Consider the following 13,282-nt stretch of genomic DNA (forward strand, 5'->3'; position numbering starts at 1 on the left):
TGACTTAGAATGATGGAATCTATTACAGACTGGCTTGGGTTGGAAGGGACCTTAAAGCTCATCCTATTACATCTCCCTGCCATGGGCAGGGACACCTTCCACTAGCCCAGGTTGCTCCAAGCCCCATCCAGCTTGGCCTGGAACACTTCCAGGGATGAGGCAGCCACAGCTTCTCTGGGCAACTTCTGCCATTGCTGTTGTACAGCAGGAGAATTGGGAACAAATTTGGAAGAAAAGTATATTTTAGATGACAGACCATGCAGAACAAATAGAAAATGTTGGTAATCATTTGAAGGATTTTATCTCCTTGCAGTTCTCTGCAGGGGCATTACAGACATGCCTCATCCAGAGGGACTTTGTCAAAGGAAAGCTTCAAATTCGGGGGAAGACACCGAGTGTTGTGTTGGTAAAATAACAGTTTATGGGCAGTAAAAGTGTCAAAGAAAATGTCTGTTGTCATGAACTGCCTCCAAGACAGTCTGTATAGCCCAGTATAAACCCCAGACATGTTAATGGAATTAACTTTTATGCAAGAATAACACTGAACCGCTTGATTATGGATTACGATCGCAGTAAGTCGATTAAATAGGCTCCATTCCTGTCTCTCTGTGCTTTGATTTATGGAATGAGTGTTTTACATTCTGCAAAGCACCACTCAGGCCCACTCTGGTTTGTAAATAAGTGTTCTGCCTAATTGTACTGTTACCATGAAATCACCAGATGCAACTGGACACCAATATAAACTAAATCTCTGTCTTAGAAGGGCTGAATTTCTAAGCTTGATGCCATGAGTTCTAAGGGAAGACCAATGAACTGGAAAATTCCTTATACAAACTAAATGTCTTGATGTTATTGCTGATTCAGAGCTATGATTTGGGAGTCCTGATTTTGGTGTGTCCTATTTCTCACCTATATTTTTGCTTTTAGTGCCATTTTATCCTTCGACGGAGGCTTCAGTTTAGCTTCTGTCATCGTGCTGTTTGCCTTTTTGTAAAAGATGGGTTTGATGAATGACTAGAAGACCAGGAATAGCTTTTGTTAAGTGTTTTGTGACTTGCCTGTCGTAGCCAGACTGGGTGTACTGGGAGTCCCCTGGAGTTATTGCCCCCTTTCCCAGTGTTGTGCAGGCTGACCCTGTGCCTGCGGACTGTGTTTGGAAGCCAGGGAAGGCTCCGAGTCCTCCACTTTCAGGACTTACATTGCCTAATATGGTAAGGTATGTCTGCATGGGCTGCACTGTTTTGCTGGGATACAAGGGAAAGTTGACCAGTAAAAGGGAACAAAATAGGTGAACTTCTGGCTGGCCGATAAGAAACTAAAATCCTTTAATCCAGACAGCGCTAGACGGTGGTGTTCATGCTATGCCTCATTGCTGCTGGCCCAGGTTCCCTTCTGGGAATTAAAGATACAAGTATTTTCCCCTGGTTTTACCCTTGAATGTTTACTTCTAGCAGGGATGTGGTGTGACGTGGGAGGGAAACCATCTGGCTCCAGTCCAAGGGCACGTAGGTGGCACTGTGCGTCACTCGCGTGGTGTAGTTAAATCAGAGAGCATTTCATTCTGGGTAATGTAAAGCTGGGAGAGATTGGCTCTGGTTAGTCCTGTTTATAAACAAAATGCTCTAATGGGCTGTGTATGCTGCGAGGAAAGATCTTTAATATGTGTGAACAGCAATAGAAAATAGCAGCAAAGTGCTGCAGGAGCATGAGCTGATGCTGTGCCACAGAGCCTGAACACGGTGAAGAACAGCCTCAGAGTGCCCTGGCTTCTCTGGGAGGTGGAGGGCACAGACAACAGTGAAATCAAAATTCATTCTGCAAGTATTTCTGCACAGAGGATTTGCCTCATGAGTTCTCCAGCCTGACATGCTTGTGTGGGTTTTTCTTAACCTTAATGTGTGGAGAAGGGCATCAGCCTGGCTGGCTGCTCTCCCTGTTGATGCAGCACTTTACTCCTCAGCCTGGCTCTGAGCTCCTGTTTACAGCTCTGGGAAAACATATTGTTTGTGCCTAAAGCCAAGTGATCCAAGTGGGTTATGTGCACTACAGAGTTACAGCTAAATGCCTTCAGGTGAATTCCTCTAATTCACCAGGTTGCTGAATTAGGGAGGTGTAATGTGAAGCAGTGGCTGTGATGGGGATGGGGATGAGTAACACAAAACCAGCTAAAATCCTATCCGTGAGTCCCGGGAAGATGAAGCAAAGCAGTGAGTCCTCCAGGAATGATTTCCAAGGTCACAGACTCATAACTATTTAAGGTAACTTTATGCTTTAGCATCTTGTTTAGTAGATTACTGTCAGAATTTTGGTGTAGTCTGAGCTGACTGATCTTTCTCAGTTGTCAGCAAGTCCTTCCCCCTGCAGCCGTGGAGCCGAGGTTGGCACTGCAGCACCCACCCACAGCTCCCTTGGCCTCTGCTGGCACTGCTGTTAGTTCAGATGATCCCAGTTCATTACTTTGCCTACATGGCAGCTATTGCACAAGGGTCCTGGGATCCTTTTGCTTTTTTCCCAGAAGGGGCTGGGAGCAGTGTGATGGATAGGGTGACAGCAGATCCATGTGTGTGTGCATCTCCCCAGTGCAGCGTGGACACAGCACGGCCACTCCAGGAGTCAGAGCCACTCCATTCAGTGTGGCTGTTAGCCCAGACCTGCTGCCCTGAGGAGCAGCATTGCTCCTGGACCATATCCCAAAGACAGAATAAATCTATCTATCATTTTATGTCTAATTGTGTTTATAATTTTTTGCTTTTTAAAGGTTAACAGCATATGGTTGTGATTATATACGTAATGGAGTATGGTGTCACTTTTTGTGGGAAACTGTCAAACTCTCCTCATGACATGCTCAAAATTATGGAAAGGAGAAGTATCTCTGACTGCTGAACTACTTTGAGCAGGTTCTGAGCCCTTCTGGGAGCTGGTGATTGTACCTTGGTGTCAATCATCCAGCAGGCTGGGGAGGATGTCTCTCCTGATGTGGCTGAAGTTATCCTCCAAAAAATCTGATGTTGTAGGTTGAAATTCCTGCCTACAGCAGTAGATGCCTGGGTATGCCTTAATGGCCATGTCATGGTGACACAGTGTCTGCCTTGGAGAAAGGGGGGTTGGGAGTACAGTGGGAGAGGGCTGGAGCTGGAATGTGCCATGCTTGGGGCTTGTTTCCTGGCCCTTCTCCCTGGGGTGCTGGAGAATCCCCACTTGGAGTTCTGCATCCAGCTGTGGGGCCCCAGCATCAGAAGAACATGAGCTGCTGGAGACAGTCCAGAGGAGGCCATGGAGATGCTCCAAGGGCTGGAGCCCCTCTGCTCTGGAGCCAGGCTGGGAGAGCTGGGGGTGCTCACCTGGAGGAGACTCCAGGGAGACCTTGGAGCCCCTTCCAGTGCCTAAAGGGGCTCCAGGAGAGCTGGAGAGGGACTTGGGACAAGGGATGAAGTGACAGGACAAGGGTAAATGGCTTCCCACTGCCAGAGGGCAGGGATAGATGGGATATTGGGAAGAAATTCTTCCCTGTGAGGGTGGGAGGCCCTGGCACAGGGTGCCCAGAGAAGCTGTGGCTGCCCCATCCCTGGGAGTGTCCGAGACAGGTTAGACAGAGCTTGGAGCAATGTGGTCTGGTAGAAGGTGTCCCTGCCCATGGCAGGGGGCTGAAATGAGATGGTCTTTAAAGTTCCTTCCAACCCAAACCATTCGGTAATTCCAGGATTCCATGAATGCTTCTCTGTGGCAAAGCCACCGTGAAGTCAATCATCCTTATCTCATGGCCGTGGCCTCCTGTGCAGGCTGGTGCAGTCCCACATTTAAGTAGTAAATTATTTATCTCCCAGATATGTCCAGAAGGAGTGAAAAGCTGAAGCTGTATTGCCACATGGCTAAGAGAGAACTGAGCAGTAATCTGAATTTGTTTGGAAAACGGAAGTTAAATTCTCTGGCAATAAAATATCCTTTGGAAACAACTACTATAGGAAAAATTGTGTGTTGCAGTGATGCAAGTGTGATGATGCTGTTTGTCCCCTTGTCTTTAAAAGGTCACTTTTTGTTCAGAGTTTGTATCCTCCCACATGCTTCTCTTCAGAAAAAGCCTCATGTTTGGAAAGTCTTTATCAGTTTTTTGCTCTTGGACACGGAGTTTCCTTATGAGAAGTAAAATTGTTTGGCAGAAGCTGCTACATTATTTGTATGTCAAGATGTTGAATCCTTAACTGCAAAATTGCTTCCTGGCAGGAAATTTCCACCTGCTCTGCTTTAATTTGCACTTCATTATTCGTATTGGGAGCCTACAAGGAAGGTGGAGAGGGACTTTTTACAAGAGCATGTAGTGACAGGACAAGAGGAATGGATTCAAACTGACAGAGGGTAGCTTGAGATCAGATATTAGGAAAAAATTCCTCCCTGTGAGGGTGGGGAGGCCCTGGCACAGGTTGGCCAGAGAAGTTGTGGCTGCCCCATCCCTGGAAGTGTTCAAGGCCAGGTTGGACGGGGCTTGGAGCAATCTGGGCTAGTGGGAGGTGTCCCTGCCCATGGCAGAAAAATGTAACTGGATGGGCTTTAAGGTCCCTTCCAACCCAGACCATTCTGATTCTATAGCAGGTACCTGCCATGTACCCAACGCTGGGCACTGTTGTTGAGTGGGTGTTTACCATATATGTAGACTTTTCATTGCTCTTAGATTTCATCCTTGGGAGTGAACATAACCTTCTGCACCACAACCTGCTGCTGGTGAAGGAACACCAGAAATAGGCTTGAAGCACAGTAAGACAGACAGGTTTTGCAGCCGTGGAGTGGCTGGGGTGGGTATGGAGAATGTGATGAATGTGGATGAAAAACAGAATTGATCATGACTACTGTGAGTGCCCCGACATTTCTATTTCTCTGTGTCATATTTTGGAAAGTCCCTTAGCTTGAAATAGCTGTTTCCATCTGGTTCTTGTACTGCTGTTTGCTTTCTCAGCTTTCCTGACGTGACCTGTTCATTCCTGTACAAATTGCTGCCACGTTCCTCCTCTGTAACTTGGCATGTTTGTGCTTCATCCTTGTAAGAACCTGGGTCAGGAAGAGGGAACCTGTGAGGAAACACTTGCTGAGTGCAACCACAGAGCAGCTTCCACTGGAAAATATTATGTTCCAACACTATCTTTAATGTCTGTAACTGGGTGAAATCACTTGATTTTTGGTGTATGCAATGCTCAAACTGGACTTGTGAGCAAAGCACCACTCTGGGTTTGCTGGAGCATGTCCAGAGAAGGCAACAGAGCTGGGGAAGGGTCTGGAGCACCAGGAGCAGCTGAAGGTGCTGGGGGGGCTCAACCTGGAGAAAAGGAGGCTCAGGGGGGACCTTCTGGCTCTGCAACTCCCTGACAGGAGGGGGTAGTTGAGGGGGGTTGGTCTCTGCTCCCAGGAAACAAGGGGCAGGACGAGAGGAAATGGCCTCAAGTTGTACCACAGGAGGTTCAGGTTGGATACTGGGAAAATTTCTTCACAGAAAGGCTAGTCAGGCCCTGGCCCAGGCTGCCCAGGGCAGTGGTGGAGTCACCATCCATGGAAGTGTCCAAAAATGTGTGGATGTGGCACTTGGGGATATGGTTTAGTGGTGAATATGGCAGTGCTGGGGGAAGGGTTAGACTCAATCTTAAAAGTCTTTTCCAACCTTAACAATCCTTGATTCCATGATTCTATGATTTTATCATCCTGCTTTTTTTGAACAGAACATGGTATTGAGTTGAGGAAAGAAGCCCCACTGTGAAAAGGCAGAGCTGGGTTTTGGGTGAGCATGAAGCAAGTTCTCCGTAGACACCAGTCCTGCTGGTGTACAGACCTGGGGAGGATTATGGCAGGACAACAGGCAGTGCCACAGTCACCCCAGGCTGCATTTACAGCCTTGAATGGAATCACCTCTGTAGTCTCTGAGACATTTATTTTTGGCAAAACTGCCCCATTTGTCCCCTCCAACAGGAGCCTGTTGCTGCTGTGTTGGTTTGTTGTTGCTGATTATTGCCACTGTTGCCATCCATTTCTGTAACCTCTGCCATCAACCTGTGTCAGGGGAGGGTTAGGCTGGATATCAGGAAAGGTTCTTCCCCCAGAGGGTGGTTGGTCACTGAACAGGCTCCCCAGGACAGTGATCATGGCCCTGCCAGAGCTCAGGGAGTGTTTGGACAACACTCTCAGGGACAGGGTGGGATTGTTGTGTTTGTGCAGAGCCAGGAGTTGGACTCAATGATCTTTGAGGGTTCCTTCCAGCTCAGGAGATTCCATGATTCTATGAAATATAGTTTAATAGCACATTCAGAGGAGGAACATGAACTTCTGTGGACTCTCTCAGAAACATTTCTGGTTTTGATACTCTCAAGCTGTGGGTTTGTCCTACCTCCAACAGGTCCCTCTCCTAGGTTCCCTGTTCCTTTGCTCTGGAAGTGCAGATCTGGTTTCGTTTACTGGCTTGTCCTGAGCTTTATCTTCAAATGATGATGAACTCAAGACAGTGAAACCCTCTCTGCAGCCTCCTCTTTAAATTCATTTCTCCCCTCTGAAGTTAGGGATGTCCCCAGAGGGGCTGGTGAACACTCCAGCTTCCCATCCTGCTGTACATGCTGGATTTGAGTGTCCAAGGCACCTTACCTGTTCTTCCAAAAACTCAACTCTGCTCCACAGAACTGCTGGAAGACATTTCTCCTGCATGCAGAATTGGGCACTTGCAGCTGCTAAAATGATGCTTCCCTGCTGAGAATGGTGCTTTTTGAACTCTCTTCACCCCTGCTTTTTATTGAATCTATTTATAAGAAAGGAAAAAGCAAAGGATTCTGAAACTGTATATTTAAAATGTGCCATTCTCAGCCCACACTAAAATGATCTGTGTGTGCTGCTCAGTGCTAATCCAGGTATGTCTAAGGGGTGGCACTTCAAGCCTTATTATGATAAATTTGGTGATGGGAATAAAAAGTGGGGGAAGGATGATGGTATACATGCAATTATAGGCTGTCAGCTGCTGCATGTGTGTCTGGGAGGAGAGGAAGATCCTTTCCTTCTGCTTCCTATCTGCAAGGGAGATCTGCTCCTGGGAATCCTGGTCCTCTGCGGATGGAAGCGTGTTCCCTCCTCAGTTTGGATTCCATTTATGGCAAACTGCAGCAGTGCCTGCACATCCCAATTACAGCACAGCCACTGCCTGACGTTGCTGTGCTCCAGCCCTCCAGCGTTCTGTGCCCAACATAACCCTCAGTGTCTTTTGCAGAGCTAAATAAACCCTGCAGAGCTCTAATTGACCCTGTAAAGCTTGCTTTTAATTTTAAACTCATTTATTTGCAGTGGGCTTTATGTATCATGTACAGTTGCTGTAGAGGAGCTATTATTATTATTATTTATTTATTTATTTATTTATTTGAATTACTGAATCTTGAGGTACAAAGTTCCATTAAATAAGCTGAATCAAATCCCCAGAAGTACAGATTGTAGGCTAGAGTACGAGTAACGTTTTAACAACTTATTTTAAATGCAATAGGTCTTGGTCTTGTTGCTGCTAAAGAAATTCATACATATATTTAAGTGTTTATCCAGCCATATAAAGACAGTTCCTTGGCTGTTCTATGCACACAGTTCCTTGGCTGTAGCTGCTGTTCAGCACATTTGTTGCTGTAATTCAGCAGCCCCTCAGCTCCTTATGACTATGCCCCAGGGGTAATAATCTGTATTTTGGAGCCCGTTTTTAGCTCTCTCACTGTACAATGACATACTCAGCCAAAATTACCTGCTCAGGTTACGTACAGTGTCATGAGAACCTGACTGTTAATAACCAATGCAGAGGGTAAGAGTGGAGCTGACTCACTAAATTTTCTAGGTTTAAAAAGACCAATTAAACACAAAAAAACAACCAACCAACAAATACCACTAACCCCTGAGCTGCAGCTCATTCCTTTTCCTGCTCTGGGAGCATCTCTGTAGCTAAAGCAGAACAGCCTTGTCAGGGGAAAAAACAACAAACACCACCCTATGGAATAGGGTCAATGGTCTTAAAAGTCTTTTCCAGTCTTAATGACACGATGATTCTCTGGTTCTGTGATCATTTTTGGTCACATCCCCTGAGTTAAGTGAGGGTGCTGCTAGTTCCAAATTCACTCATTATGCACTGAAATGAGCAGATTTTCTCCAGAACCAGCAGAATTTCTTTGCACAGAGAGCAGTGGGTACAGTGAATAAAGGGGTGAGAGCAGGAGGGTTAACAAAGCTCAGCCTTTTGTTTCCAGGTGAATTCCTTTCCAAATTTTTGGTAATATTCTAGAGACTTTTTACTGCAGGATCCCATGTAGAAGCAGCAGTGACTGGTACCCTGGTGTAGTGACCAGGGACTGTAACCCTTCCTCTGGCTGTAGAGCCCTTTGTGTGTAACCAAAACTGTTCCTGTGTCAGACCCAACCTGACCCAACAGATCATGGGCTTTTCCTTTGCAAATAACAACACTTGGGCCAATTCAGATGTAGTGGGAGACAGGTGTGAGGCTGGATCCTCTTCCAGGGCCAGAGCACTGGTACCATTTAGGATGCACAAAGAATGCATGTTATTTTGGTGTGGAACAGTCACAAATATAGGACATTCTGAGGTGAAATGAATCACAGGATTTATTAAACTTTGTCCACACTATAAATGTAATTACAAAAGGGAGGTGCAGGACTGTGGCACTATGGATTTCAGTTTTGTGGGCCAGTCCAGTGACATAAAAGCAGTGGGAAATCTAATCCTGACTCTGTTCTCTATAAGCCATGACAATCGTTTGATGGTTAATGGGTTTTTCACATTTAAACTGAGTTTCTGGCACAGGGTGCCCAGAGAAGCTGTGCCTGCCCCATCCCTGGAAGTGTTCAAGGCCAGACTGGATGGGGCTTGGAGCAACCTGGTGGTGGTGGAAGGTGTACCCTGCCTATGGCAGGACATGGAACAAGATGAGCTCTAAGTTCCTTTCCAACCCAAATCATCTGGGATTCTCTAATTCTCTGAATTTTTTACAGAACTACTTTATACCCAGAAAAATTGTTTTCTGGGCACGTAGTAGCTTTGTAGCCTGGTTCTTGTGAACAACAGCACTGGTTATTTCACTCTGTTTCTCTGGAGAAGTGTCATGAGAATAAATGCAGATTTAGAGTTGATTTAAGTATTGCATAAAATTACAGATTTCAGTGTTTTCCTGGACCAGGACATGACTCAACAGACAAACTGTGCAGGTGGGAAATCCAGAAGGGAGGGTTGGGAAGATTTGTAACTGAATAGCAAACAGCTGAACTATGTAGAAAGGGGTACCCCCAGGTACCTGAGGTGTCTGGGGTTGCAGGAAGCAATTAGGGGGGTTCTCTGCTTCTCAAAGTGAGCAAAATGGCCTCAGCAATAGGCTGGAGAGCCTGGAGAAAAGGAGGCTCAGGGGGAACCCTCTCACTCTCTCCAGCTCCCTGACAGGAGAGTGGAGCCCGGTGGGGGCTGGGCTCTGCTCCCAGGGAACGAGGGACAGGATGACAGGGAACAGCCTCAAGTTGCACCACGAGAGGTTCAGGTTGGATACTGGGAAAATTTCTTCCCCAAAAGGGTGGTCAAACCCTGGCCCAGGCTGCCCAGGGCAGTGGTGGAGTCACCATCCCTGGAGGTGTTCAGCAGTCGGACTTGATGACCTTAGAGGGCTTTTCAAACCATAACAATTCTGTGATTCTGTGACAGGTTCAAAGGAAAACGTGAGCCTCTTTCTTGCCTCATCCTCTTGCTGCTCATCCAGTTGGGTTGGAATTCACATGTAGCAGTGCAGCTCTGTGTTCTTGCATTACTTGGCCCAGCACAGGGGAGGGTCTCAGCAAGGGCTATGGCACCGCTGAGCCCCCATCCCTACCCTCAAGGGCTGAGTGTCACGGTCCCAACTCAAACTGTTCCCCAGCACTGAGGCATCATCCATGTGGCTGAATCCTCTCAGCTCCAGATCGGGGTAGCTGTGTCCAAGCTGCCTGTTGGGATTGGTCCCTGTGAGTGCCCAGTTGTACCTGGAGGAGCGTTGGATGCCACCTTCCCCCTGATTTGTGGTCTGCAGGGTTGTGTGGTGGAACAGGGATGGTCCCTGGTGTGGGAAGCCCTGAGGGAAGGTCACAGTGTGAAGAATGGCCTGGAGCTGTGTGTGGGCCCAGTTTGTGTCTCCTACCCCAGCTGAGCCCTGTGTAGCTGGAGACACCAACGTGCTCTCCAGGACGTGGCTGTGCTGGGACATAGAGGAGGTTTGGCTGTGGATGAAAGAAGTCAGCTGTATAGGAAGTAATTCAGTGAGGTACAAGGCAGTGTGTTAAACCTGGTGTGGAAAATGACAGCTAGGACATTAAAGATATAGTTTTGGGATAATTTGTTCCAAAAATACCAACTACTCTCATTCTTCAAGTTTTATTAGAATTCTGGTCTCCCAAGAGGGCTTCTCCTCCTCTGCACTCTCAGAGAACGTGCTGTGGGTTCACATCACCCCTGAGCATCACTGCAGCTCTGGCTTCAACTTCCCACCTTTGTTTCCCAGTTTTGTCTGCTGCAGGTTGGAATGTTACAGTGATACTGACATTTATTTTACCAGCATCATGTTCTGTAGGTGAAGATTTTCAGCACAGATAAAAGGGGTGTTTGTGTATTCCTCTCAAATATTTAGCTTAGGGCTTCATTCTATTTCTGGTACGTCATTTTCTTGGTTATGGGTTCTCCTGTCTTAAGTAATTCTAAAAATGGGGTACAAGCAAAGGTGTCATCACTGAAGAAAGGGAGAGGACAGACATCTGAACAGACAGGGAAAGATCATGGAATCTCCTGAGTTGGAAAGGACCCACAAGGACCACTGAGTCCATCTCCTGGCCCCGCTCAGGACACCCCAACAATCCCACCCTGCCCCTGAGAGCATTGTCCAAACACTCCTTGAGCTCTGGCAGCCTTGGTGCTGTGCCCACTGCCCTGGGGAGCCTGGGCAGTGCCCAACCACCCTCCGAAGGAAGAACCTGACCACTTGCTGGGTGAGGGTGTCTGAAGAGTGATCATAGCCAAGACCACAGCTCTAACTACAGGAATAAACTATTTCATATAAATATAGAAAAGACATTATACTGTAATATAGTTGTGCTGCCATAGTCCAAGATGAGGAGAAACTCTAAGGTGATTTTGCCCAGAAATAGGCCACAGCATGAAGTGAAGGTCCGGGCAGTCTTAGGGGTTTGTGTGCTGTGCTTGTGAAAATGCTCACGGAAGGTGATTTTTTTGTGTGTCTTTCTGGGGGCTGTATAAATATCCCTTAGCAAAGTACACAACATCACAGCTAGAGCAGGTACCAGCCTGGTTCCTACTGAGGAATCAGTGAACAGACAGGAACAGTCAGATCTAAACCACAACCTTGGACATGACAAAGCTCGGGCTGTGAGGAACAGCAGAGAAGGAGCGTCGTGTTTCATCTTGCACAGGGGACAACTGCACAAAACGCCAGGAATAACCCCCTAAATCAGGCATTTGTTGGAACAATGATGAAAACCATCGTGTTTTGCCATATTGCATCTCATGCTGCTTTCTGTCTCCTGGCTAATCAGACCTTCCCTTCTCTCTAGAATGAGTTACTGTCCACTCAATCTGTGAGAGATCTGCACTGGATGACTAATTAACTTTTAATTAGTAGGGAATAGCTCAGGCTGTGTTTTGGTTTTGGGCTGTGAGTTCTGTACCAAAATGTTGATTTTGGAGCTTTCTGGCCACTCCTCAGCAGAAGCATGACCGTGGAGGGATGTGACAACAGATTGTTTGGGACTGGATGGGAGGGGAAGCCAAGCCCTGCAATTCTGACTGTGTAACTCCACCTTGGTGACTAAGCTGGGCTCTGGCAGCCTGGGAGCTGGGACCAGGACACCCCAGTGCAGTGCTGGCCACACGGGTTTGCCCAGTTTCACTTACACTGTTTTGAAACCCCAGAAACTGAGAACTGGTGTGAAAGGATCACGCCTGTGTGCAGGGTCTATAAATATGCATTTAAAATGTCTGAATTACCTTGTACAGCAGAGTTGGGCTCCACACGTGGGGAGAGGTGGGTGATGAGAGCAACAGATGGAGGCTGGAAAGATCAAGGTCCTGCCCCAGACTCCTGGAGCAGCTGGGTGCCTGTCCCTGCCTTCTTGTGTGCATGGACTTCATTTCCATACCTTTAAACGGGAATGCAGAGGTATTACCAGGCAGAATTGGACCTCTTCAAACCTTTTCCCCCCCCCTGCTGCAGTCGGTGGATGACAAGTCTCCTCCTTCCTCATGATGAATATCAAGTAGAAACCTGATCTCACTGTGACTTTCTTAGTGCAGGACAATCCAGTAGCCCTGTCTCCTGCTCTCCCTGGTTGCTCAGCAATGCTGCATTGCCCCTGGAGAGTGAAGGTGCTAGGTGGCAGGAGAAATTACTGCAGCTGCTATTCCAAGCCCCTTCCCCAGCTATGTGCCAGTGAAATCACCAGGGTGCCAAGCAGGGTGCAGAAAGGGACAATACTTCAGAGCAATGAGAGTGGGGTAATACTCTTAAAATATTTTTATATAGATATTATTCTGCACTTTGCAGAATGGTTTGGGTTGGACAGGACCTTAAACCTCATCTTGCTCCACCCCGCTGCCATGGGCAGGAACACCTTCCACTAGACCAGGGTGTTCCAAACCCCATCCAACCTGGCCTTGGGAGGAATTGTTTGATGTTAAGCAGCCTGTGAGGTGGATCAGGACGTGGATGGGATGACCCCAGGCCACCAGTGACTCAGTCAGTGGCCAGGTCAAGTGGGTGTGAATGAGTCCAGCTGAGCCTTACTGGAACTGGTCCAGTGCAGATAACTGGGGTGATACCTTTCCAGCAACAAAAATCATAGATTTTCAACCTTATGACTCCAAGATGGACTTCATGTGTAAGAGCTGGATGCATTCCTGTGTCACCTGCTCCAGGTGACCCTGCCTTGGCAGGATTGTTGGAGTGGATGATCTCAAGGTTTCTTCCAACCCCAAACAGTCTGTGGCTTTGTGTGATTCTGTATGATTCTGTGAGCTACTAAATCACTCATGGTGATTTGAGGGCATTTTTCAAATTAACATCCCATGGGCTTATTTCAGTGGGACATGAGGGACACGCACTTGCCTTTGAATAGAGCAGTCCTGCCACTTTCCAGCGAGCTTGTGCAGCAGCAGAGCTTGGCAGAGAGCTGAGAGTTTGGGAGAGGTACGTGCTCTCCACACCCTCTGTCCTTTCCTCCAAGCTCCTCTCCCTCCTCCTTGATCCCGAACA

The 13,282-nt window shown here is 47.4% G+C and overlaps 1 protein-coding gene across 8 annotated transcripts in view; it reads left to right on the forward strand.

The window, feature by feature from the left end:
* PPP1R12B (protein phosphatase 1 regulatory subunit 12B) overlaps positions 1-13,282 on the forward strand; it is a 130,821-nt gene that overhangs the window by 84,598 nt on the left and 32,941 nt on the right. Inside the window, exon 21 of one of the 8 annotated variants that reach the window (XM_017821296.1) lies at positions 9,941-9,951. The exons of the other annotated variants lie outside the window; for them this stretch is intronic. The gene's annotated coding sequence lies outside the window, so the exon portion shown is untranslated. Of the gene's footprint in view, positions 1-9,940; positions 9,952-13,282 lie in introns of those variants that run through there. 8 annotated transcript variants of the gene reach the window in all.

Source organism: Lepidothrix coronata, unplaced genomic scaffold, assembly GCF_001604755.1.
Source record: "Lepidothrix coronata isolate B3197 unplaced genomic scaffold, Lepidothrix_coronata-1.0 Scaffold90, whole genome shotgun sequence".
NCBI lineage: Eukaryota > Metazoa > Chordata > Aves > Passeriformes > Pipridae > Lepidothrix > Lepidothrix coronata.